Below are 25554 nucleotides of genomic sequence, written 5' to 3' on the forward strand. Positions count from 1 at the left end.
CTGATAACCTCTCAAATATCCCGGCAAACATTAACCCTGCCTCTCAAAATGATAGACTGTATTATGTTCTAATCTTCCCTCAAATACTTGATAAGAAAGGCTAATTTGAGTGCTGATGGAGTTGAGAATACAGCTGAAGCTCAAGAATAGATACAGATATGGTATCGTAATCACAAAGAGGCCTGACTGCACATATTTAGAAACAAATTGGGCTCTTCACAAGTCCAATCACACTTTTGGAGAGTTGATGCCAGAAGATTGAATTCTCTCTAAATTGGCATGCCAATGTCACAGATGCCACTTCAAATGAGGTTTGAACATATATTCATTCTGTAGCTCATTGGCTTATGTTAATCCTCTCCATTTGCCACTTGTCAGAGGCAAGTGTCTTTTAGCGTCGCCATCCTCTCCCAGTCTTTCTGTAACTCACACAAGATGTGTCAGTCTCTCAATCAAGCAAAGGGCTTTGAGATCAGCTTAAACTTTTCTAGCCACTGATTAGATAATAAATTATGCCAGAAATGTATCCAATTTAGCAAAATTTAAGCGCTTTGTAGAATGATTTATAGACCAGGGGCTATGTGGAAGCAGCGGATGTGTCCACCCAGCATTAAGTATAGAACCAAGACCAAACATCATAAGCAGCTACAGGCTACACGGCAGATGGAGCCATGAAACTCTACACCCTGCTTCCTATACCTCATGACTGCTGTAGAGTTGCATTACTGTTAGTTTGGTATCTAAAACTGCAAGCAATGCGGCGTGGATTTGTAACACAACCACGGATACTGCTTTTTAAAATTGCATTGTGTGGTTTTCAGATATTTCACTTTTTTTAAAAAAAAAAAAAAAACCTTAAAACTGAAAAATATCTTTATACCTTTTTAATGTATTTTTTTAAAGCTTCAGTCAAACTGTTGTAAAAATTGCACAGCAACGTACTTGCAAGCAGTAAAAATCTGTGCTTTTCCAGTGATTGCAGTGAATTTTTTGCTGCCATAGGCCAACTGCAAGTAGTCATGGCAACCAATTGCCCACACGCAACCTCTGAGCACCACTTTTGATCACTGGTTGCCTGGGTGGAGGCGACCAGAAATTGGCAAAAGTGAATAATTACTGTCTAATTTATAAACGCATTGCAGTATATCTATTTTCAGAAGACTCAACTCTCCTGGTTGCCGACTGGTTATACTCTGGTTATATTCCTGTGTTAAAGCAAGGTTTGCAGTTAAATTCCGATCCTGCAGCAACTACGTCAATTTTTGTGGAGGAATTTCTAAATTTCTGTTTCAAATCTACAACGATCAAGCTGGACTATGAATGTAAGCTGTAAATAGGAATTTCTGTGCATGTAGACAGTGACAGATTTGCACAAAGATTTATTATAGTTCCTGTCACACCTCAGATAGATTTAATTTATTCAACCATACAAACTGTTAGCAGACTGACTTCATCCAGCTGCCATTTTTCACCATGTTGATGCACTAAAGAAGGCGATATCTGACGACGCATGGTTGTAAACTTTATCCCAGCAACAGGATTACAACTTCATTGCGCATCGTTGCAATAATTTTGGTTGTGCCACAGTCTCCAACCACTATGTGGCCATCATAATCCGATTACTTTTTTTAAGTCACGAGTAAAGTAAGGGATTACTATTGCAAAAAAGTAAGTAGATTACCCTTGCTTTTCCGTAAACATGCTGCATTACTAAACTGTGATTTTGTTTGTGAGAGTGTCTCATGACAATGACTTAAGCGCATGCATGTCCATGGCAGCAACAGACGTGTGCAGATCAACAATGGATAATATGGAGTGCGGGAGAGAGTACGACTATACAGCGTTTAAAGCTTGGAAGTGCTGACGTTACTTTGAGTTTGATTCTGTAAAAGTGACAAAAACATTAGCGTCCGCTGTACACTCTGCGTGGGAAGAAAACTTCTTTCTACAGTGAAAAATTACGCTTCAAATCTGAGCAAGCACCGAGCACGCTGCCAAAGGAATGTGAAATTCACAGAGAAACCCCCGGATCCCCCCACTGACATGACCGCTGTGGCACCGAGCGAACCTCCACCGGCCCCACTCCTGCTAAATAGGTGAAAATAGACTTAAGATCGACAGGACTTAGTGCTGCTGAATCTTTGATTTTATTTATTTTGTGCTGTGTTTTACTTGCATCTATTTGTTAAAGTGAGTGTAAACACAAAAAATTATTTTATTTTATGTGTTGGAATATACAGAAAATAGGTTTAAATGTTAAACAAATTTCTTCAAGTTAAAGACAGTTGCATATAATTTAATTTTTGCTTGATGCAATGTGAATAAAGTTAAAAGATTCAAACTAATAAAACTATTTTTAATAAGAGACTTTTCCATTTGATTCAGTTTTATATGATGGATTATGCAGAAAAATAGAATTGGGCTGAAAGGTCTGTTACTTTATTACGTATTCAGGTTGTGTACCATGTTTTTTTTAAAAGAAACTAAGTAATAAAGTAACTAATTACTTTTGAAAAGAAGCAATCAGTAAAGTAACGGGATTACTTTCTTGGAGTAGTAATCAGTAATTAGTAACTAATAACTTCCTTGAAGTAACTTGACCAACACTGGTGGCCATCGCATAATCAACCCTGTGCTGCTCACTCACGTCACATTCAAGCTGAAATGTTGGTGATAAAGATTCAAACAAGAACAAAGATGCACTTGAGAATTCGTTGTCACTTTACACCCGACCACATTTGAACATTTCTGCTCACATTGAAGCATCAACAAGAATTTAGTTGAAACGTGAAAAAATTAGCATATCAATGCTACGGTGCAGTTAGGTAGACAACTAGATTGATCACCTGACAATGTCTCCAGGCTGTAACATATATTGAACGCACCTTTGGCTGCCATGTCAAAGCTCCGCCCACTCCTTTGCCTTGTGCACTTTCTAAACTGCGGTGTGTGCTGAATCTGAAATGTAGCACTCTTAAACAAATCTACCACCAAACAGGATGAACTCTGGCCCATTTGGCCCGCGAGGCCATACCAAATTACTATTAGAGCTGGCCCGCCGGTCTTAAGCAGCGCATGTACTGCTAATACTACAACTCCCAGAATGCTCTGTTGGCGTTTTGGCGCGTCAGTCAGGACAGGACCCATTAACGCCCTCTCCTCTGTTGACTGTAGTCATAGCAACCGCGCGAATACTCCCGCGCTACCTCTCCCAAAATGGCGAAAAGAAAGAACGAAAACAGGAGCTTCCTGGACAGGTGGGAGACAGAATATCTGTTTACCTATGTAAAAGACAGACCTGTTTGTCTTGTATGTGGAGCTCATGTGGCTTTAACCAAGGAGTACAACATTAGACGACACTATGAAACGAAACACCAAGAGAAGTACAAGGACCTGGACATGACTCAAAGGCGCCGGAAAGCAGAAGAGATGAAAAGAAGTTTTGTTTCATAACAGACTATGTTCAAAAAAGCCATATCACAAAGTGAGGCTGCTGTAAAGGCTAGTTTTGTTGTGGCAGCAGAGATCGCAAAATCAGCCCGGCCCTTCAGTGAGGGAGAGTTTGTGAAAAGTTGTATGATGAAAGTTTGTGACGTTGTGTGCCCAGAGAAAAAGCAAGCATTTTCAAATGTTAGCCTGAGCAGAAACACAGTAGCCGATCACACGTGAACTTGCCAACAATCTAAATAACCAGCTGATGGAGAAGGGAAACAGTTTCGTTGCATTCTCCCTCGCTGTGGATGAGAGCAGCGACGCCTCTGATACTGCCCAGCTTTCAGTCTTCATCTGTGGTGTGGACTCAACTCTCTGTGTTACGGAAGAACTTTGAGGATTAAAATCAATGCATGGAACAACCACAGGGAAGGAAATATTTGAAGAGGTTTCCAAATGTCTAACTGAAATGAAGTTGCCATGGGAAAAACTTGTGGGGTTAACGACAGATGGTGCACCAGCGATGTGTGGTCAAAGGAGCGGACTGGTGGGCAGGGTACGGGAGAAGATGCGAGCGGAGAACTGTGCAGGTGAGCTGACTGTTTATCACTGCATCATACATCAAGAATCACTTTGTGGCAAAGCCCTAAAGATGGAACATGTTATGACCGCAGTAACACGAGTAGTTAACTTTATAAGAGCCAAAGGCCTGAATCACCGCCAATTCAAATCTTTTCTTGAGGAGTGTGGTTCGGAAGACGTGCCGTATCACACGGAGGTGAGGTGGTTAAGCCGAGGGAAAGTACTGAACAGATGTTTCGAGCTACGCGAGGAAATATTTCAGTTTCTGGAAAGCAAAGGGCAAGACACAGCTGAGCTCAGGGAGCAAGAGTTTCTGTGTGAGCTGGCCTTTATGTGTGATATCACGAGCCATCTCGATGCGCTGAACCTGCAGCTTCAGGGACGGGGGCGTATCATCACAGATATGTACGCTGCAGTGAGGGCTTTTAAAACGAAATTGTGCCTGTGGCAGAATCAGATGCTACAAGGAAACCTGGGCCATTTTCCCTGCTGCCAAACGATGAACATGCAAATCTCTACTGCTGTGTTCCCATGCGTACAGTTTGCTGAAAAACTCTGTGTACTCAGTACTGTGTTTACCCGGCGGTTTGCCGACTTTGACGCCCAGAAATGTCGATTTGAACTGCTCAGTAATCCTTTTGCAGTTGACGTGGCAAAAGCACCAACAAACCTCCAAATGGAGCTGATTGAACTCCAGTGTAGTGACACGCTGAAATCAAAGTATGATGCTGTGGGCGCTTCACAATTTCCACATTTCATCCCTGACACAATGCCTGGGCTCCGCACCCACGCTGCTCAGATGCTCTCCATGTTCGGCAGCACTTACCTATGTGAGCAACTATTCTCCTCAATGAAGATGGCCAAAACATCTCACAGGAGACGTCTGACCGATGAACACCTTCACTCGATCCTGAGGATTTCCTCAGCTCAGAGCCTGAGCCCAGACATTGAGGAACTAGCATCCAAGAAGAGATGCCAGGTATCTGGCTTGGACGCATCAGAGTAGATCAGTGTGTAGCAAACTGAGCTATAATTACCATTTTCTTTGTGCAATTTGTCTTGCTACTCCCAGACATGGGCTTGAATGGTTTCACGTTTAATGATATTTTTATTAGTTAAGTGGTTTATTATTGTTATTTTATTTTTACATTTATTATTAGCCTGGGGAAAAAGTTTACTGCTAAAATTTAAATCAGAAGGCTGCAAATACAATTTTTATTTAAGAAATGCATTCCAGTGATATGTTATTTAATTGGAATTTCAATTTTGCATGTGTGCAATATTAAGTTATATATGTTTATATAAGTTCTATATCGTTCAGTATTAAGCGTTGCTTATTCCATATTCAGTTTTTCAGCAAAACTTATTTGAGTCTTTAAGAAAAGGTTCCTTGTTATATCTGGAGGAAGATTTTTTTCAATAAATATTAACGTTGGCCCGCGGCTTTGTTCCAGTTTTGAATTTTGGCCCACTGTGTATTTGAGTTTGACACCCCTGCCTTAAGGTTTATTCTGGGTTTCTATTTATGAAATCACCCAATGGCCTCAGTGAGCACTTCATGCCGGATGTAGAGTTTTACTGCAAATTGGGATATCTCATCTTGTCAGATCACCTTGCAGGATTTACTGCACTGCTTCTCCTCATCAAGGTACGTGTTTGTTGCTTGGTGACGTCATGTCTAGGCCTCGGTCACATAGCGCTTGTTTGCAGTAACATAAAGCTTTGGGGCTGGTGACAAAGGTACGGTACACTCTTTAAGATCTGCACATGGGATGTGTTTGTCTTTGATGTCTGCGCGCTGTGTGTAATATTTGCGTTTGTATTATGTTCTTGTGGCGCACACAGCTATCTGCCCCTGCTGTTTGGAACTTTTTCTTTATTTTATGTGGCTTTTTAGTGCATACTAGCTTTGGGGATGTGAACATGAATATTGCAGACAACTGTATGTGATCATGTTCCATTAGTATTTGTTTCCTGGGAAGTTAGCAAAGTATTCTCAAAACACAGGTCATGAGTCAGTTTGTTTATTATTCATAATAACTAACAGACAAGCTGTTTTATCCTTCAGACTGCTGCTGCAGCTGTCTTCAGTTTTATAAGTACTTATGGTCATCTGCTGCTTATTTAGAGCTCATCAAGCTTTTAGTCATCTTCTGCATACTAATGTGTCTGACTTTCTGATGTGCACTATATCAATTACAATTATCAATAATGATTTCCCTTCATTTGTATGTATGGTAATTATAGTGGGCCAATGTCCAAGGACCAGACCATATTTGTTAGAAACACACAACTGTTGCCGATTATTTATAGTAGTACTACAGGTACTAATAGATGTACAGTAGGGTCCATAGTTTGTTGGACAATTACACAACTTTGTACTTTTTTTTTCTTTTTTGTTTGTTTGTTTTGTACACCATTACAGTAGATTTTCAATCAAACAATCAACATGAGATCCAAGTGCAGACTTTCAGCCTAGTTTTCAGTTTCAAGGGTTTTAACAAAATCTTACAGTCATTTTTATACACACTCCTTTTTACGAGGCTCAATTAGTGGACAAGCCATCATAATTCTAATGATCAGGACTGTTTTTAATTCTTCAGTAAAAACTGTTTGCAGTCAGTGACTGCCTGAAGTCTGGAACCCAGAGACATCACCAGATGCTGCGTTTCCTCCCGTGAGAGGCTCTGCTAGCCTTTACTGCCGCCACCTTCAGTTGTTGCTTGTTTGTGGGTTTCTCTGCTTTCAGTTTTATCATCATTAACTGAAAAGCTGAGGTACTGAGGTGAGATCACGTGACTGACTTGGCCATTAAGTCCCATTTCTTTGCTTTGAGAAACTTTTGCATGCTTTGGGTCATTATCCATTTGCACTGAAGTGCCATCTGATCTGATGTAGCCGATTTCTGTCTGAACAGAGAGTATAGCCCTGTACACTTCATAATTGATCGTCCCACTTTAATCATCATTACACTGATAAACAGTCGTGGCTTTGTTCCACTGACAGTCATACATGCCCATGCCATACTTCAATTCAATTCACTTTTATTCGTACAGCGCCAAATCCCAACAACAGTCGCCTCAAGGTGCTTTATATTTTAAGGTAGACCCTACAATAATATATACAGAGAAAAACCAGCAATCATATGACCCCCTATGAGCTTTGGCAGCGGTGGGAAGGAAAAACTCCCTTTTAACAGGAAGACTGGCCATTACCTTACCTCCACTATGTTAATGCACTCTGCTTTAGATCATGAGCTGTTTGTCCTTCTCCATACTTTTTTCTTTCATTTCATTTGGCCACACGTTCACCTTGGTTTCATCTGTCCAATCTGTTCTTGATTATACACCTTGACATTGTCAATGACACACCTACCTCCTTGAAAGTGTTCTTGACTTGGTTAGGTGTTGTTAAGTTTTTTTGTTACCAGAGAAATAATTCTGTCCGGTACTTAAGTCGTCTTCTGTGGTCTTTCAGTCCTTTTTATGTTGCAGAGCCGGCCCGTGCTTTCCTTCTTTATAAGATTGTTGATTGGGCCATTCTTAAAGTTCTGCCACCCCGATGTTCTCCCTCAATTTCACTTCTCTTTGGGTTTCATATTTAAAATTACAGTTAAATTAAAGCTATAAAATACCAGTTCAACACTTTGAGTAAGCTTGAGATATTTTGCTTTCTTCATTAATCATGAAATATTACCTGGCCATGAAACTGCTTCTCTGTCTGTGATGTAAATGTATATTATTTTTGAGCCTGTGAGCATCACGACTGTTCGATTTCAAATCCACTGTGGTGTTGTGGCAAAACTAAACTAACTCAACTGTTTGACTTTAATCAAATTTGTTGGAATTTCAGTTGAATTTCTTTAGAAAAGGGTTGTTTTTTTTGCTAGCCTTACATTTGTAGGTTTGTTTACCAAATTTGGGGTTTTAAAGAAAGAAAATACATGCCGGGGCTTGATGTTTCATCTAGTGCTTTGTTATGGCTAGTCTTCAGTATGCACCAACTTTACTTTACTGTGCTTATGCTGAGCTGTACCAGGAAACAATCATAGAGAACTGCTCTCAAAAATGGAAATCCTCATTTATTCCAACATGTTATGTAGGCATCAACAATCCCCTTTCAAGTACAATTTATATTGTTATCTGTAGTGTTAAAACAAACACTGACAGCCGCCCGTTAAATTCGCACAAAGGTTGTTACAGCAGTAATAAATCCCTAATTTGATTACAAGATTAAACAGTTTTTACAACACAAAAATTCCGTAAGGCTTCAATTACAGCTCTGATTTTCCCATTTTATGTTTAGACAATACTCACAAAGCCACAGATCATATTCTCTGCTACTACAAACAATTCCTTGTTATTATAAGGCTGATTGCTAAATGTTTCCCTTGCTTTCCTTTTTCCCCGTGTTTTCACTGGCTCACACACTGCATCTGCCGCCCGCTTCCCTTGAGGAGCATTGTGGGTAGGTCATATGATCTCACACTACTCATCATCTTCCCTTTGATGAACAAATGAGAAGTCCTGTGCCCTTTGAAGCATTTTTGTGTGGCACATTCAGGCAATTAATGCGTGCGTAAAAAGCCAAAGCGAGGATAGATGAGAGCTGATGACAAGGATGGCGGCAGGAAACGAGAGGAGTCAGAGTGGAGGGACAAGGCAGCGAGAGAGGCTGGTTTCAAGCTTCATCACCTCTTTCCAGGTGTCTCTGCCCGCATGATTTCTTCTGTGCACTGCAATCAACTTCCTTAATGAAATAAGTAATTAACATATTATAATTGTGCTGCAGTTTTATTTGCCGGAAATCATTTTCCACATCTAACACTATGCTAATTTAATCTGTTTCCCATTCAACAACGTGACCTTTTGTGATTAAGTTAATGGCAGATTTTTTTTTTCATTGTTCTCACACGTATGCGTGAATGTATGGGAGAGACTAAAAATGTCAAGATTTTAATGTTTTTGCTGCGGATACTTGTATTATTTTTTCTTAATGGAGAAAAATAAAGTAGTGTCTGCATTATTATTATTTTCTGACTCACCGAGTGTACATAAATCAAAAAGCAGACTCGCCGCGCAATCTTGTACACCTTTATTTCGATTCCTTTGTTTCTATGCATGCATAATCTTCTTGAAAAACTTACAGGCTTGATGCAATAACTCTTGCAAGGACGTGGCCATTTTTATTAGGCAGCACTGGGCGACTACGGCCACTTTATTAGGTACATCTGTTCAACTGCTTCTTAAGCAAATATCTAATTAGCCGATCAATCTGATTGGCTAATTTCAACTCTTAGACAGGGTCATGGTGAGCTGCTGATTTACTGAGATTTTCTCACACAGCCATCTCCTCTAGGGTTTACTGAGAATGTCTGAAAAAGAGAAAATATCCCATGAGTAGCTACAAGTTGGATGGCAAATACAGATGTGGTTGCAGCTTTAACACAATTTAACATAGCTCCACCTCTATTCTGGAAAAAAAGAATCTTTCTGGCAGCAGTTGCATTTGGTCTTGTGATATCTACTGGAGGGGTTGATTTCTTTTTATTCTGATTGGGATTATTTTGATGCTGCCACTAAATAACGTTTAACCAGAAAAGCGGGACACACGAGTGTTTAAAAGCTAGCTGCTTAATATCGTATTGATGCCTCCGCGCAGCCAGAACAGCTCTGCCTCTATTGCTGCATGAACACAGGACCTCTTGGGTTGCTTGTAGTGTCTGGCACAGAGACGTGGGCATCCAAGGCCATAGGGGATGCGCCTTAGTGTGCAACATGTCAAAGGAACGTCCGCATGAAAGCCAAGACCCAAAGGGTTCCCTGCAAGAACTGAATTCTTGAAGACGATCGGCATTATCCGCTTCTCCTGTCGGTGGTTTTAATGCTGTGACAACACAACCTCCTGCTGTATTGCCAAATAATTTAAAAGAGAAGAACAACTGTGGTTTCAAAGTTGCTGGATTGATGCATTATTCTGACACAATACAGTGTGTTTCACAAGCTGCTGTTGGCTACAGAGCATCCATGTGTTCACGTTATTATTCCAGTTCTTGTACATCGTGCTTTGCTTTTAAAGTTTTTTTTGGTTGTTATTTGTGGCGCTCTCCACTTTACAATGTGGCAGGCAGGATGTAAAAAATATTCTCTGAAAGAGCACAATTCTGTCATCGACACAAGAGCAAAAAAACTCAAGCAGTAATCTGACTGCATATTGTTTGAATGTTTTTGGGGTTTCCAGACAGCCAAAGAGTCCCCTGGCTCTTAAGTCCTTCTACTGGCTGACAATCAAACTCATCAGGCCTCGCTCTTTCCAAGAAAACAAGCTGCCTTCAGCTATCAGCAGACTAGCAATCATGCTCATGGGAGACTGCAGTTACGGTGATCACATGAGACTCAAGCTATCATGATCACAAGCTTTCGTGTATGGGAGATTTTACCCTCCAGAAGAAGCAAAATAAATATCATTTTACGTAATTACAAAAGGTCAAACAGCCTGCAAGAGATGTAGGAAGTGGAGAGGAAGTAATCAGAGCAGCAGTCTGGCGTTAGGAAGACTGACAGAATATGTGCCAGCCAGTAACGAGACAGCGTATCGCTGAGGTTCTTGTTTTGCTCCGTGATGGCTCTGAAGCCTCGGGGTGCACTGACAACATTACCATACTCTTCACCTCCTATACACAATGCTCGTGTCATCATCGCCTTGGTGTGGCGTCGCCCGTTTGAGACTTTGACACTGTTGCTATTTTAGAGTGTCACTTAAGGTTTCAGGCACAAGCTTATTAGTTCAATCAGACTCAGAGCGGATGCTTAGTATGTGCCAACTTAAAATCAAATCTGGGCACGCTGAATCCCAACTTCGCCAAATCTCTCCACGTGGCTCTTATAGTCAAGTGTAAAATTTGAGTTTAGAGAAGAAGGTGATTTACGGCAGTGACACGTCTGAGAGGAGGCCTCTCTGGTGTTTGAGGAAACGTGCTGGATTTTTAAGGTAAACCGTGTCGCCGAGAGCAGACACGGGAAATACAGCCGAGCAGCTCTCTACGTGTTGTTATTTTCTAGTTTCATTGTCCATTTTGATGCGTGCCTACTTAGCTTAATTCCCCTGGGATTTCCTTTCCTGCAACATATCCTTTTCTCACTCTCTACTTTTCTGCACAGTGGAGTCAGTCACGAGCATGGCGACTTCCTGGCTATTGATTCTCCTGTGAATAGGACCAAGCCCAACAGCTGAGGTGAAAATAGATTTGTTTTGCAACTTTTGCTAGCACGCTGCCTTTTTTTCATGAAAACTGTGAAAAGGATTGTTTGTTTACGTCCCAGCAGTGGACATACCACTTTCACATTTTCATACTGAACACATGCAGCATTATTTACAGCAGATATCCTGTTTATACTTGACTGTATGACTTCTTTTAAAACAATTCAGCCGCTAATCAGACACGTAGGTACAACTGCCCTTAAAATCACTAAAAATCCTTTTTTAAGGGAAGGAAATTCACTAACATATTTTTTTAAAATTCAACTGTTGATCAATTTCCTTTTTAATTTTGCGAGTTATCGTGCGACAATCAGGTCAGAAAGTAGTTAAAACAGGCCCTTTCAGACCCAGAGGCTTTCTCCATCTTTTATGTACAGTCTACTCTCCGTCTTTAAACCCACAGTGAAAAATTTAAAAGAGATTTGTAAAAAGTAAGGCAGAGAAGGTCAGCAAATAGTCACAGATGAGCATCCATCCACCCGTCCTCTGATGCTTATCCCAGTCTGGGTCGAGGGGGCAGCAATCTAAGCACACCGAGGGTGTTCCCAAGCGAGCCAAGAGCTGTAATCTCTCCTGAGTGTCCGGGATTTATCCCGGGGCCTCCTCCCAGTTGGACATGCTGGGAAAGCTGAATCCCCCTCAGCTAGCTCCTTTCTGTTGGGAGGAGTAGCAGCTCTTCTTTAAGCCTCTCCTGAATGAGCTCCTCACTCTACCTCTAAAGCTGCTGAAGCTCATTTTGTCTTCACAGTCTTATAGTATACATAAAAAATAACCCTTGGTATAGTGTGGAAACATTTAGTGTAAAAATTCTATGAAACTATGGAATACTTAACACATTTTTCACTGATACTACACATAACACATAAAATATTAAATTCCTTGTATTTAAATATGTAAAGGACATTATCCATGCAGTATGCACAGAAGCTGATTCTGCTAATTTACAGTGTCTTACATTCTGGCACATAATAATTCACACAAATTTCTAACACTTTTTTTTCTGTACTCTTGTTTGTAATTGAAGAAACATCAATGCAGAGGATAAAAATTCTGTCTGGGTTTTGTGTCAAACAGCTCAACATCTCATCATGCAACTTGTTTTTGTTTGTGGCATCAGATACGTACGACGCTGTGATGGATGCATACAGTTCCCTCAGTGTGTCAGGAAGGGAAACTGTATATATTCACATTCACAATGTGTTGGCGTCAATCAAGCAACATGTTAAACATCTGGTATGCGAGCGATCGAGAAAACAAAGGGTTTATTTTTTTTTCTTCTTTCTTTTAACTGAAGCAAACAGAATAAATATAAAATAGCAGGACTGCACCGCAGGAACGCCTCCATTTAGTAGCATTCTCATGATTTTCAAATCGTAAATCAATGTATTTTTTTTTTAAGTACAGTAGAAGTAAATTGTCTATTTAGTTTTATTCTAATGATTTCACTGCATGTGTGAGAATGCATGTGGACGTGTTTATGTTTGTGCCCGGAAGGGGAAAAGAGCTTCAGGTTGGCATGGCACAAGCTTGTTATTCTACCCAGCACTCAATCACACAGCAGCTCCATGAAAAGAGAATAATGTTGGAGAATCATCCTTCTTGGTGCTTTCCTCTTCTTCGACCTCTGTGTTCTCTCTCCCTCTCTCTGTCTTTCTCTTTCTTTTCCCCTGCAGTGTGTATGAGTGGTATCCATCTGTCAGTTGTCAGTGCCAGGGAGTGATACAGAGAGCTGTCACTTCTCATCAGCCTGCATTGGTGAGGCCTTTTGCAGCTGCCCTGCCTGACTCGGGGCCAGAGGAAATGCGTATGGGGAAGAAGGCGGGGTAGGGGGGTTGAGAAGAAAAAGAAAAGAGAGACAGGCCAGAGAGGCAGACTAGAGAGAAGGGTATTCAGGGGGCAGGAAAGCAATTAATTTGGAAACAATTGAAGGAAAGATGAAGAGAGACTGGAACCAGCACAGGACACACAACAGACTGTAAATATCACATTACCTTAATATGCTCAACAGTATCAGTATGTGCTCTGAAGGGCATTCAGCCACCCGTGACCTTTACCAGCCTCTGTTGGTGACCAGCAGGAACTGCAACAATGTGAGAACACATTTCCTTCAGTGTTAGATCCATGTGAATTATTCCAAAGAGAGATGATGAGCATATCTAAATGGAATTATCACACAGAAGGAAAACACAAAACACTGCTTTGTTTTGGATATGTTAACCCAAAACACACATCTGCAATAAAGCCTATATCTCAACACATTATTTTAAAAAGAATCTTTTTTTACAGCACTGTGACAGAGACAGTAGCTGATATTAGCTTCCTCCATTTAGGAAGAAGGGAACACTGAAAGCCCATCTGCTGATTTACCTGTTCTTACTAACCTGACGCTCTGGTAAACTACTTTAATGAAAACACTATGGGTTGTGATACCACAGTAGAAAAACGCATTTTACTGTTTGACTTTTCTTTTAGCTTGATTTAAAACCTTTAATGTTTTGATGTTTTCTTGACTGAATAAATGTGCTAATTGGTATTTGTTGTTTCTGTACTGAGCCATAGAGCTCTGTAGGGTACATTTTTTTAATGTATTATTTGTATTATTTGCAATGTGTGCATATAGTCTGATTGTGTGCAAATTGTTTCGATGTACGGTGGCCCTGAGAGGTCAAATGCTCTGCCACTTAAGAAAGGAAATAGAAAAATGCTTAGAAACAAGAAACTTTGAATGAAATACAACAGGAATAGAAAATGGAAATGGATTTTATTCACATTTTGTTGTGTTTGTTGTGCTTTTTGCTGCATTTTTCAGTTTGCTGTTTGATCTCTCACAGCCACCGTATCTGTGGAAGAACCGGTCAGTCCCAAAAAACTTGTGTGGATGGGTCACTAAACAGATGTTCTAAAAATACTTCACTATAATAAAAATCATCTTCTTTCTTTGTCATTCTCTCCCAAACACAAACTTATAGAAGCATCCATAGACACACCAGAGGGTGTCTCTGCCACTCTGGTATCTATGGCCCTGGAGGAGAGTTACAGACAACATGAAGAAATCTAACTGTGAATTAAAAATGTCACAGTTACAGTTAAGGCAACCTGAGACAACAGTTGCAGCTTTTGCTGCCGAAGTGACCACTGTGCGTTTAGATGAAGCGGCCTTCATTCGGTAATGTTTGGAACATGTTCTCGCACTCTCATCTAATCAAATGTTTATTTAAAAGATCAAAATAATGACTGTACAAGAAAGGCTGTAGCTTACAGCGAGGGCTCCTCATGTGAATATTTCTTCACCTCAGTCCCTCCCAGCCTTTTAGATGAAGCGACCTTCAGGAACATTGACATGACAAGCATGGCGAGTCCTGTGTAGCGGTGAGGGATCCGAGTGCTGAGCCTCAGGGGCCCTCACTGGGAGAAACACTTCTTTTCACTTTATCTTTCATCTCTCCGTTGAGTCTTTTCAAATAACTCAATAAAGAAACAAAGATCATCTACACCTGCTGCAGCTTTGGTACTGATTGAAATGCAGTTTTACTCCAAAGATAAAGATTTTTTTGTTGCAGTCGGGGAGAGTTTACTTTTTATGAGACAAGCAGAAAAATGTGTGTTTTATTTGCTTAAAGTGCAAGTGTATTTGTAAAGAAGTTTGCAGGAACTACAATACAATTTTTCTTCATGTTTGTAAGAGACTTGTGTCGTCATTCTGTCCTTTCTCCTTTTCCCCCCACTTTTTTCTCTTTTTTTTTGTGGTCAAATTAGGATGACTAATGTCACAACATGATTGCCACCTTCAGGAATGCTATAATTCAGAACAGAGCTATGATGTTGAACATTTCAGCAGGAAAAATGTTCACATTTCAGCAAATTGCAGGCTCAGCACAGTTTATGAATCATTTGGCAACACGACATGAACGGAGTCAGAGCACCAGTTTTACAGCCAGAAATCACCTCGGTGATGAATAACGCACATCGGCGGGAAAAATGTCATTTTATTGTGCAATACTCTGAAAAGGTAAGTTCAGCACCATTTTTATAGCAAAGTCAAGAGGCTGCCTTTGCGGGCGACGTAGTAAACACACACAATATGTGGACTCTTTTTTTTTTAACAGTCATATTTATCATTTAATTTCCAAACAAGCTTGTTTTTCTGTATTATGGACATTACAAATTGCTTCTAGGGTTTTTTTTAATAGAATAATTTAGAGTTATATAATGATTTGTCTTTGTCTATATTTTTTTTTTATCTGTTTAACTTGCGTGATGCATTAATAAATGATTGCACCACTTTTTATACCACAACAAATATTAATGATTAAGACTTTCCTCAGTTCACTTGTATTTTTAATCCACACCCTGTATATCAAAGATGTCAGTGCGGCCAGTGCAGAAGTAGCTTAAAGCTGCATTCTTTTTCTTGCCACCAGGGAGCTGCCACAAGACTTCCAGTTCTTAAAGTCAGAGGGGGAAAGACCTCATTAATCACTTTCCTAATGCTTTACAGGCTCAATCACTTGTTTAAAGTCACACTAAACAAAATATTTCGGTCGGAAAAGGTTCTAAGATGGCAAGAGTAAAAACTCAAAGTTAAAGGCTTCATAATCGACACATCGCAGTGGCTACGTACACCTAAATGACTGACTGTGGCTCTGGCAAAACTAGGTCTGTATCAGAAGTAAAGTCAAGTTTGTCACAAACTAAGCTGTACCATCATGGCAAACAGGAAACGCACACAACTAACACTTAACAAACTGAATTTAACCGACCAAAGACCATTTGCCCTATAGTTTGTTAGTGTGGGTGTGGGTCGTTATAAGCATAATATTGCAGTACAGTTTAAAAATATCTGGTTTTAATGTCGCGAGTCCCAACTCTGCTTGGGTCAGCTGATTGCTGTGTTTGTGCCACTCCAAGTTCCTAACTGGCTTCTTGTAGACAAACGATGCAGCATCAACACTCATATCATGGTTGAAGGGCGATCCTCCCATCTCTACTTCTTAAAAGTTTCCATTTATCAGCCCGTTTTTAATTTCAGATATCGATAAATAGCTAATATTGGCTAATATACCCGGCCTTCTGATATATGTGATGGGTGTTAATGCGTTTCGCAAACTCTTCACTAGCTCCATTTCTAAAAAGCTCCTGATTCGGTCCAGTCAATCAGAAAATGATCTTAAATCAGAATTTACTTAATGAGTTTTCATTAAGTAAAGATGAGTCTCTTGGTTGTGGTCAGTGGAATGCTTGCTAGATGCTCATCCTCTGAGGAAAATTATATAATTAAAATCAGCCCGGACGACTAAATAAATCTGAATATTATAATCCAGCTGGTATACACAGCATTTTTAATTCTCTTGGGCATTTCCTTTTATTCCACAACTGACAGCAGAGAAATGAGACCACACTCAAACCAAGGATGTCTCTGTTCGTGATCACCATTAAAATCGGTGTACCAGGTTTTTTTGAGATATTGACGGCTATGAAAGGATAAACACATACACCAAAGAGCAGTTTTAGTCGACTTTTCCATCTGTTTTATATGAATATACGAACATTTATAATCCCACAGCCTGGCCCAGTAAACGTAATATTTCTCTGATGTCTAACTATGTCTGTGAGTGTGTGCGGTAAATTTTGTGTGTGTGTCTTGGATACGTGACATTAGCAGGATAAATAAAAATCAAATGCTGTTTGGAGACAAGAAAAACATTGCACACCTTTAAGAAAACTCTTCTTCAAAGCTTCACCACCAAAGCTAGAAATTCCTTCCTGAGGCATCAGTGAAATCAAAAACAACAAACACCGCACTTATGCTCCTGTTTAGTTACTCAAATGTTGTTTCTTCTGCTAAACTGGAGTTGTGCTACAGCAGGAGAGAGAACAAACCATCAAGAAAGTTTCAAAGTTCAAACACACGTATGCTCACTGTATCAGTTTTTGTCTTTCTTATCTCAGCATGTTCACCGCAGACACGAGCAGACTGTGTTTTTCTTTTCTTTTTTCCCTTTTTTTTGTGACAAAGGGTTGGCAAATTGTGACAAATTGCTTTTACCTCTTCTTTGGTGGTTGGCACCATCGTGACTGAGTTTGAATTACGATCTGAGCTATTTGCATAGTTTAGTTAAAGTGAGATTAAAGGGAGTTATTATTATAACTGCATTTAAAAGGACAGAATTTTAAGGTAATATTACAAAAAAGCTCATTTCCACAAACTAGACAGACTCCTGCTGAATGAGCTTTTGTAAAATGTTGTTTTCTCACACGCGTTGTTACAAATGCGAATGTTGGTTGTCGACGGGAGAGGTTTTTTTGTGCGTTTCCGAAGATGCCTACATGTGAGCGAGAGAGGCAAACTGAAAGAGATGCGTGGAGCTCTTGCCCTATATACATGGTCCCCAAGGGAAGGGTGGAAAATCTTTGATAGTCTTTGAGTAGGCATTTTGTCATGTTTTATATCATTCAACTAATAAAACACAAGTCCTTGACTAAAGACTCGGGCTCCCTCTGGACGTCTGCTCTACATGGGGAGCAATTGTTTGCCTTGACTCACTCCTCCATCTCTTCCCACATCTGCAATTACCTAATGCATTGTTTACTGCTTAAACATGTTCGTTTACCATACATTAGAGATTCTTGCCTGGATGATTTTTCTTTTTTTAATCCTACCATAAGAGAACTGTAGCGATACTTATTTAAAGCTCCACTTGGCACAGTATCAGGGTCCATTACTTCCTCTTTTTTTCTGAATATTTATAACAAGGAGGCAACTGTAAGCTCAGACAAAACATGCTAGATGGTGCTAAATAAAGAGTTAATGCTGTTTGGAAAATGAAATGTCTGCTTTTGAACCCATGACCATCATCACCTTGGTTTGTTGGAGGTAGAGTATTAGTAGTTTTCACAAAGTAAAGGGGATGCACAAATTCCTCGAACAGGTTGTCAATGCAATCTTGAGTTACTTTGTTGCATTAGAAACGCTCCAAAAGGCACCAGCACCTCATAAAACGGTCCAGTTAGGTCAGTCAAATTAACCAAAGGGAGGCATAGAAGACAGCTAGCAGCTAAACCTCTATTAATGCAGAATGTTAAGCTTTAATAAAATTTAAAGAGTGAATATTAGCATTGTCAAAAAACTAAAATTGATGACAAGAGTCTAAAATCTGATGAGAGACCTACTTGCAATAATAAAACAGTGTGCTATTTTGCCTCCTCTTGGCACAAAACTTCAGTGTCACTGCAGACATTCGACCCCTCCCCTCACTAGCAGCTGAACGCATAAATGGTAGCACAACAGACCTAGAAGAGCATCTTAACGACTGTCACCGTGGTCTGTAGGGCTCTGTCGTATCATATTGTCCACAATATAAATTTTTTATGTGATATAAAAGTGCAATATCACATTGCTATAGCAACGCCATGTGTTTATGTTTTTTTTGTTTGTTTGTTTGTTTTTCCTTCCCCCCTGTGAACAACAACAAGACAAGCCTGGGCATGTTTCAGAGCCACGTGTCAGATTTAGTATTTAAAAAGGGAGCTATCGCCAACAAAGCACAGTGCTGTGCAAAAATGTGGACTTCTGGAGTCAGTCTCAAGTAACCAAATGAAGAAATCAAGAAATTTAAATTAGGTGTCAGAGAGTCAGTAAAGGCATTAAGATATATAGTTTTCAGTCTAATGTTCAGTCTGGATTAAAGTGGATGAGCAACCAACCATTTCACGACCTGACATTGTCAATCCACTGTTGTGCTGCCTATTTGCCTTTCAGTTCTGAGTACTACGGTCAGCGTCTTAACTGTTTGATTGACACATCAGCTCTATTCCTTGATCTGTATCATGCAGATTAATTTAAAAATAAAAATAAAAAGGAGGTTTTTCTGCATCTAATCCAACAGTTCTGCCCCCCAGATGTTTCTCTGCCTTTGAGGAATTTTAAAAGGAGAAGGGGAATTTCATTGTTAAGTGGGCTTGGACACAGTAAAGAGCCGAGAGCTGGTGTTTAACAGGACTATTAACAGCAAGATGGGAGATCGATACAGCAAGGTAGTGAGGAGGCGCATCTCTGTCATCGTGATGTGTTATTAGTGCCCGACAGTGGAGGGGTCTGGCTTCTTTCCAGTTCCTGGGCCTTGTCATGTACTCCGCTCCACAGCAATTAAACCAAAACCCCTCTTTTCACTCTGCTCTACAGATTCAAAGCCTGTAAATAACCATTTCATAAATTACAAAGCATTAACAAGTGTCGCCGCACGGCGAGCTCTTTGACATAACAAATAATACCTTTAGCTCAGAGATTTATTTTGGCACCGTGGAGATAATATCCTCTCGGTCTTTTTAACAACTGCAGTATATGGCTGTGATATCTTCAAGGTCTTGCATAATGCAGCTCTCATATTCATAACACAGTCAGGTTACTCTTTATTTGGCGACAGATGCTATTGCTCCTCCTACTGTTCCTTTAAGGGGCCAAATGATGCACAGCCAATGCAGCACTGTTCCAGGATTTCTTGAGGTGACAGAGATGGCAGAGCAGCTTTACTAGGCATTTTCAAAAAGAAACCTCAGATGTAGTAAATAGTATCCATAAAAGAGAAAAACCAAAGAAAGCCTGACAATATCTTCACATCCAAGTTGTATGAGAAATCCATAGTCTGCTGTTCTGAAACATTAAAGGATGTGACCAGTGAAAGTTTGTGTGCGCGCTCTGAATCATGACCTTTTTAATTTTCTGGTATTTCTGCTAATGCTGTGCAATACTGCAAATTTGTAAATACTGTAAATACAATACAATACCAGTACCGATACCTTTAACTCATAAAGGCAGCTTATGTAGGGGATAGCAGTGTGTCATTATTTATCATCATCAATTTGCCAAATTCTGTCTACTTTTTGATGACCACTAACTCACTGTGATTTTTTTTTTCTTTCCAAATTTCTTAGTCAACACAACAAAACACACGTGTCAGCTTCTCATGCATTTTCAAACAGGAGAGCTGGAATGTAACTATGCCTTTATCTAAAGCATTTTGGGTCTGCTTCTGTTGTTTAAATGTGCTGTATGCTATAAATAAAGTGGATGTGACAGTCAACACACAAAAAAAAAATCCAGACATTTTTTATGTGTACTATGTTGTGCATGTTCGGGTGGATGCTATCGAGCGGGGATTGAATCGATACCAATACCAGCATTGTTATTGATACTGTCGATAATTTGGATCGATATGCCCACCACTAAGTCCTGCTATTAAACCTAGCTCTTTATGCAAAATATGAAAAGAAGCTTACAGACATTTTCCCCTAAAATAACAACATATTGTCACAAACCTAAAGTCCTATTTATTTATTTGTATCTCTGGTATGTGTGGGCAAAGATGTGAAATCTTCCTTTCTTTCAGTATCTCACATAACACTCAACTCTGCCTTAATTTTCTTTTGGCCCTGACTTTAAAGTGCATCTTACCCTCATACTTTTGCACTTACTGCTGAAGAAAGCACATTCATAAATGTACTGCGAGATGCTGGATTACATGGCACTGCGGTTCAAGAACACGATGGAATTAATTTCCAAAGCAGTTTCACGGCACACTTACATTTACGACATGGTTGTGGACAGGGTGAAGAGAAAAATGCATATTTGTTTCCTTTTCTCAGATTCTTTTTCGTTCCCGTCTTTAGAATAAATACATTGCCGGGTTTCATCTTTAGCCGCGCTTTCTCTGCAGCTAAATGCTTGCAGACGAATGACTGTAGCTCTGATGGGTAAAACCCAAAAGCGCTGCCACAGGTTAGATAATGTTTCTCTTTATTTTTCCCGTGTTGACACAGAGAAATAAAAATGAAAAGAGAAGCTGGAGGGCAAAAACCAGAAACTCAGGGATGTTTTTCGTTTAAGAGAATCGTTTAAAGATCTGCAAAACAACAGATGACGTACCTGCTTACAAATGATTCCCCATCACACAACACGAAAATGTGTATTAATGTATATGTACAGAGAGTTAAACACTAAACTCCCTGACAAAGGCTTGTACACCGGACCACATAAGAATTAGGTTTATTTTTTCAAAGTAAAACAGGACCATGTAAGGAGGTACTGCTCTGTGTTGGGGGTCTGGAACTGACAGCCTTATGCCAGTGGTCTACTTTCTCCAGTGGCAAATATGCGAGGGTCCGAGACATTTGTGTACACTCTGAGGCGTTGTGCGTGCATGCATAGGGGGTGCCCTTATAGTGGGCACCTCCTATGCATGCGTGTACCCTCCAAACAGTTCTAGAATAGCTATTTATATTTTGTGTCTGTAGATGTTTGGGTCTTTCTTTATTTTCTTTTTTTTTTTTTTATGAAATTAGGTGACAATGTGAAAAAGTGTTTTTCCAGTAATCGTAAGTTAAAGGTGCTGGGATGCTCTTTACCCTCTGAGATGGTAACTGCAGTGCTCACTTTGTATTCCAGATGCAAATCGAACCTGATTAGTGGAAACAAGCAGAAACAATTTTAAGCAATTAATGAGGTTAGTGAAACAGTGGTCTTAAAGATGTGACGTCCTTGTGTCAGAGTGACTGAAAGGATTAAGCTGATTCATTTTATGCATCTTTGTTACCAAATTGCATCATATTGACTTTTGCCAGCACACCCCCATTTGCCAGGAGTGATGGATGTAGGAGGTCCGAGATGATTGTGTTGGTTTGATTTCAGTATTTTTAATGGATGGTTCAGACTGCAGCTTGTGGGTGTATGTGTGGGGATGAGGCGGGGATCTGTTTGATGAAATGTAAGGTGGTGACTCTGTTTTAACCTTGCGGTAGCATTTTGCAACAAATCATTGGATTTTTCCCTGTTTGTTGTTAGTGTTTTACTACATTAAAGGCACATACATTCATTTTTTTTCACCCCCTACCCTTTGGAAGTGTGTCATAACTAAGTGTGTAGTTACTGCTCGAGTTTGTCCTCCAGATGTCTCTGTGAACTCCAGATGCTCTCAAACGCCATCTCCTGCAATCATCCTTCTTCATTCCCACTAACAATTAGATAATGAAATATTGATTTTTAGTTAGATTCATATTGATGCTATTAGCTTTGCATTGATAAATCACTGATGCTGGGAGCCAGACCAGGAAGACATTACTGTGTGTTAATCTGATGGATATGCCTTCTTCTGTCCTGTGTGTCTCTACCTGGCCTGTCACACGCTGTCTTTACTACATATAGAATAGCTTCATATCATGGCCCAAATAACTTGTATTTCACTGTATTTGAGGTCTTGTGTTTGCAGACAGTTGAGGATTTCCTTGTTGATTAAGAACACTGTAAACTTAAAGTTCATACTCCTGTAAAAACCTCCTGATGTAAACAAACCACTTAAAATCACCAGGATTCCTGCATGAAACGGTCATAACATATGACCTAATCTTTGTCAGTGTCATGAAGAAAGAAACACAACAGAATTAAGCTAATAACAAGCCAAAAATTATAGTAATATGTATTTATTTAAAAGCTTATGTGGCAAAAAAAAAACCAACCCTCCGATTTAGACCCTCCTTTACCAAACTGCTCGAGCTTAGCCATAATTTTAGGACTTCCAGGGGAAACGGCTACATCTTGAGGTCACTGCACAGCATCATTATTGGGTTAAAGTGCTTAGCTCTGACTGGGCCACACTGAAAGGCAGATTTTCTTTGTTTGAAGTCATTCTGTAGTGGATTTACCTCCAATACCAGGGTCATTACTGAGTCTCCTCTGTATTATCCTGTAAGATACCAACTTGGGAGGCACAAAGAAAGCAGCCAGCCTCAACACAGCTTTCTTCTTGGTGTGTCCTGCCATCCTTTGCATTGATGCATCACAACTTTCTTATGCTAGGCTGAGATATTAACTGCTTCATTGATTTCTTTTGGTTTAGCTATTACGCTTCACTTTAAAAAAAATAAAAAAAATAATAATTTTTATATATATATATAGAGGAGGTGGCTGATATCCAGAAATCCTACCAGTGGCTGGACAAAGCTGGACTGAAAGACAGCACAGAGGCACTAATCATGGCAGCACAAGAACAAGCTCTGAGTACAAGATCCATAGAGGCTGGGGTCTATCACACCAGGCAAGACCCCAGGTGCAGGCTGTGTAAAGATGCCCCAGAGACTATCCAGCACATAACAGCAGGGTGCAAGATGCTAGCAGGCAAGGCATACATGGAACGCCATAACCAAGTGGCCGGCATAGTGTACAGGAACATCTGTGCCGAGTATAACCTGGAAGTCCCGAGGTCAAAATGGGAGATGCCCCCAAGGGTGGTGGAGAATGACCGAGCTAAGATCCTGTGGGACTTCCAAATACAGACGGACAAAATGGTGGTGGCTAACCAACCGGACATAGTGGTGGTAGACAAACAGAAGAAGAGGGCCGTAGTGATCGATGTAGCGGTTCCGAATGACAGCAATATCAGGAAGAAGGAACACAAGAAGCTGGAGAAATACCAAGGGCTCAGAGAAGAGCTCGAGAGGATGTGGAGGGTGAAGGTAACGGTGGTCCCCGTGGTAATCGGAGCACTAGGTGCGGTGACTCCCAAGCTAGGCGAGTGGCTCCAGCAGATCCCGGGAACAACATCGGAGATCTCTGTCCAGAAGAGCGCAGTCCTGGGAACAGCTAAGATACTGCGCAGGACCCTCAAGCTCCCAGGCCTCTGGTAGAGGACCCGAGCTTGAAGGATAAACCGCCCGCAGGGGCGTGCTGGGTGTTTATATATATATATATATATATATATATATATATATATATATATATATATATATATATATATATATATATATATATATATATATATATATATATATATGAACTGAGCAGCTTCTACACTCCTCACTTCAAGCTTACATCTTATAAGCAGTTTTTCTCATATGCATATCTGCAAATCTAAACTCATAAAGGTGTAGATTACCTTAAAACACTTTCCAGCTTAATGGAAATTGATGCACCTTTTTTTCCCTATTTACATTTTTTTTTTTTCATTGACTGACTGGATTCTCTCTGAATATTTGGGACATGTTTAATATGTGAAAGAAGTTTACAAAGAACTGTGTTATTAATTTCTTTTTTTCTTATTACCGGTACAATTTAGTGGATGCTTCTCGTCAACCGAGTCGGACTGCACGCATTCAGGTAGGAATCACATATCTGACCCGGGTCACATGATCTAACAATCAGGGTGTACAGAACATTTACAACCACCTGCTGAGGCTGCTGGGAAATCTCCTTATCGGTAGTGTCCACCTGTCTGAGGCAGCGCTCAGTATTTTAGCCCGCTGCCTAGTCATTACTGTCACAGTGGGGTCTCAGTATGTAAAACTGAGGCACAGCAATGCACTGTAAGGCCAAATTAAAACCTGCTTTTATATGGAAATATGGCAACATCCACAACCAGAAAGCCAACGCAGAGCTTCATGAAGCGCATGCAAAGGTTTCAAAATCAAATAGATGGCAGAAGATGTGACAAAAACGGTGTAAAATGCAACATGTCTGTCGTTTGCGACATAAGGCCGAGATCAGCGGTTGTAAATATTATTTATTTCTTTGCTCATTCATTTATTTATTTTCCGTGGCATGAATAGAAAACTGTGGCTGTTTAATTTTAGTGATTTAAGAGGCTTGAACAGGTAAAACTGTGGTTTGGTTTTGTTAAATACAAAATAAAGTGGAAATAACAGTTTTAAAAATGCTTGCTAAATTTCTGTGTAACACTTTATACTTACTACTGTTAAAGGAAAAGGTGGATCTTCTCTGTGATCTTCCTCCTGCCTCACAGCTCCATCTTCAACGTCCACTATCCCTCCTCTTGCGCATCACACCACACCATCTTAGCTTTACATCTCTAACTTTCTTTCCTAATTTTCTCTTTCAGGAGATTTTGGGACCAAGGATTAGTCCTAAAGTCCTACATTATCTTGTGACCCCCTTAGATTACGTTTGTAATTTCTGTTTAGCGACCTAAAGTCCAATCACTGAAAATAGCCGGTTATGGCTTTGTGTGTATAGGGTTGAGATTTTCTAACCAAAAAAAGCAGCATGTTTAAGAAACATCTTGCTTCTGTGCTTACACTGATTGCACTTAATTTAAACCCTAAAATCAAACTTTGATTGTTTAAATAATCACACCCAGCTGTCACCTTTCACACACTAATTAAATCTTACCTTTTATTATCCTTAAGCAGAGCATTTGCCAGCGGAGTTCACGACAGTATTTATTATCTGCTTACCAATTTTACAATTTTATAGAAGAGGAATCTTTTCTCTAATCT

At 40.0% G+C, this 25554-nt stretch overlaps 1 pseudogene; it reads left to right on the plus strand.

Annotated features, from left to right (window-relative positions):
• Window positions 1-3216: 3216 nt before the first annotated feature.
• Window positions 3217-5020, plus strand: LOC146609670 (general transcription factor II-I repeat domain-containing protein 2 pseudogene; annotated as a pseudogene).
• Window positions 5021-25554: the final 20534 nt, after the last annotated feature.

The sequence above is a fragment of the Diplotaxodon limnothrissa genome, linkage group LG22 (assembly GCF_057381915.1).
Source record: "Diplotaxodon limnothrissa isolate DT_005_m linkage group LG22, D_limnothrissa_male_GT1.1, whole genome shotgun sequence".
NCBI classification, from domain to species: Eukaryota; Metazoa; Chordata; class Actinopteri; order Cichliformes; family Cichlidae; genus Diplotaxodon; species Diplotaxodon limnothrissa.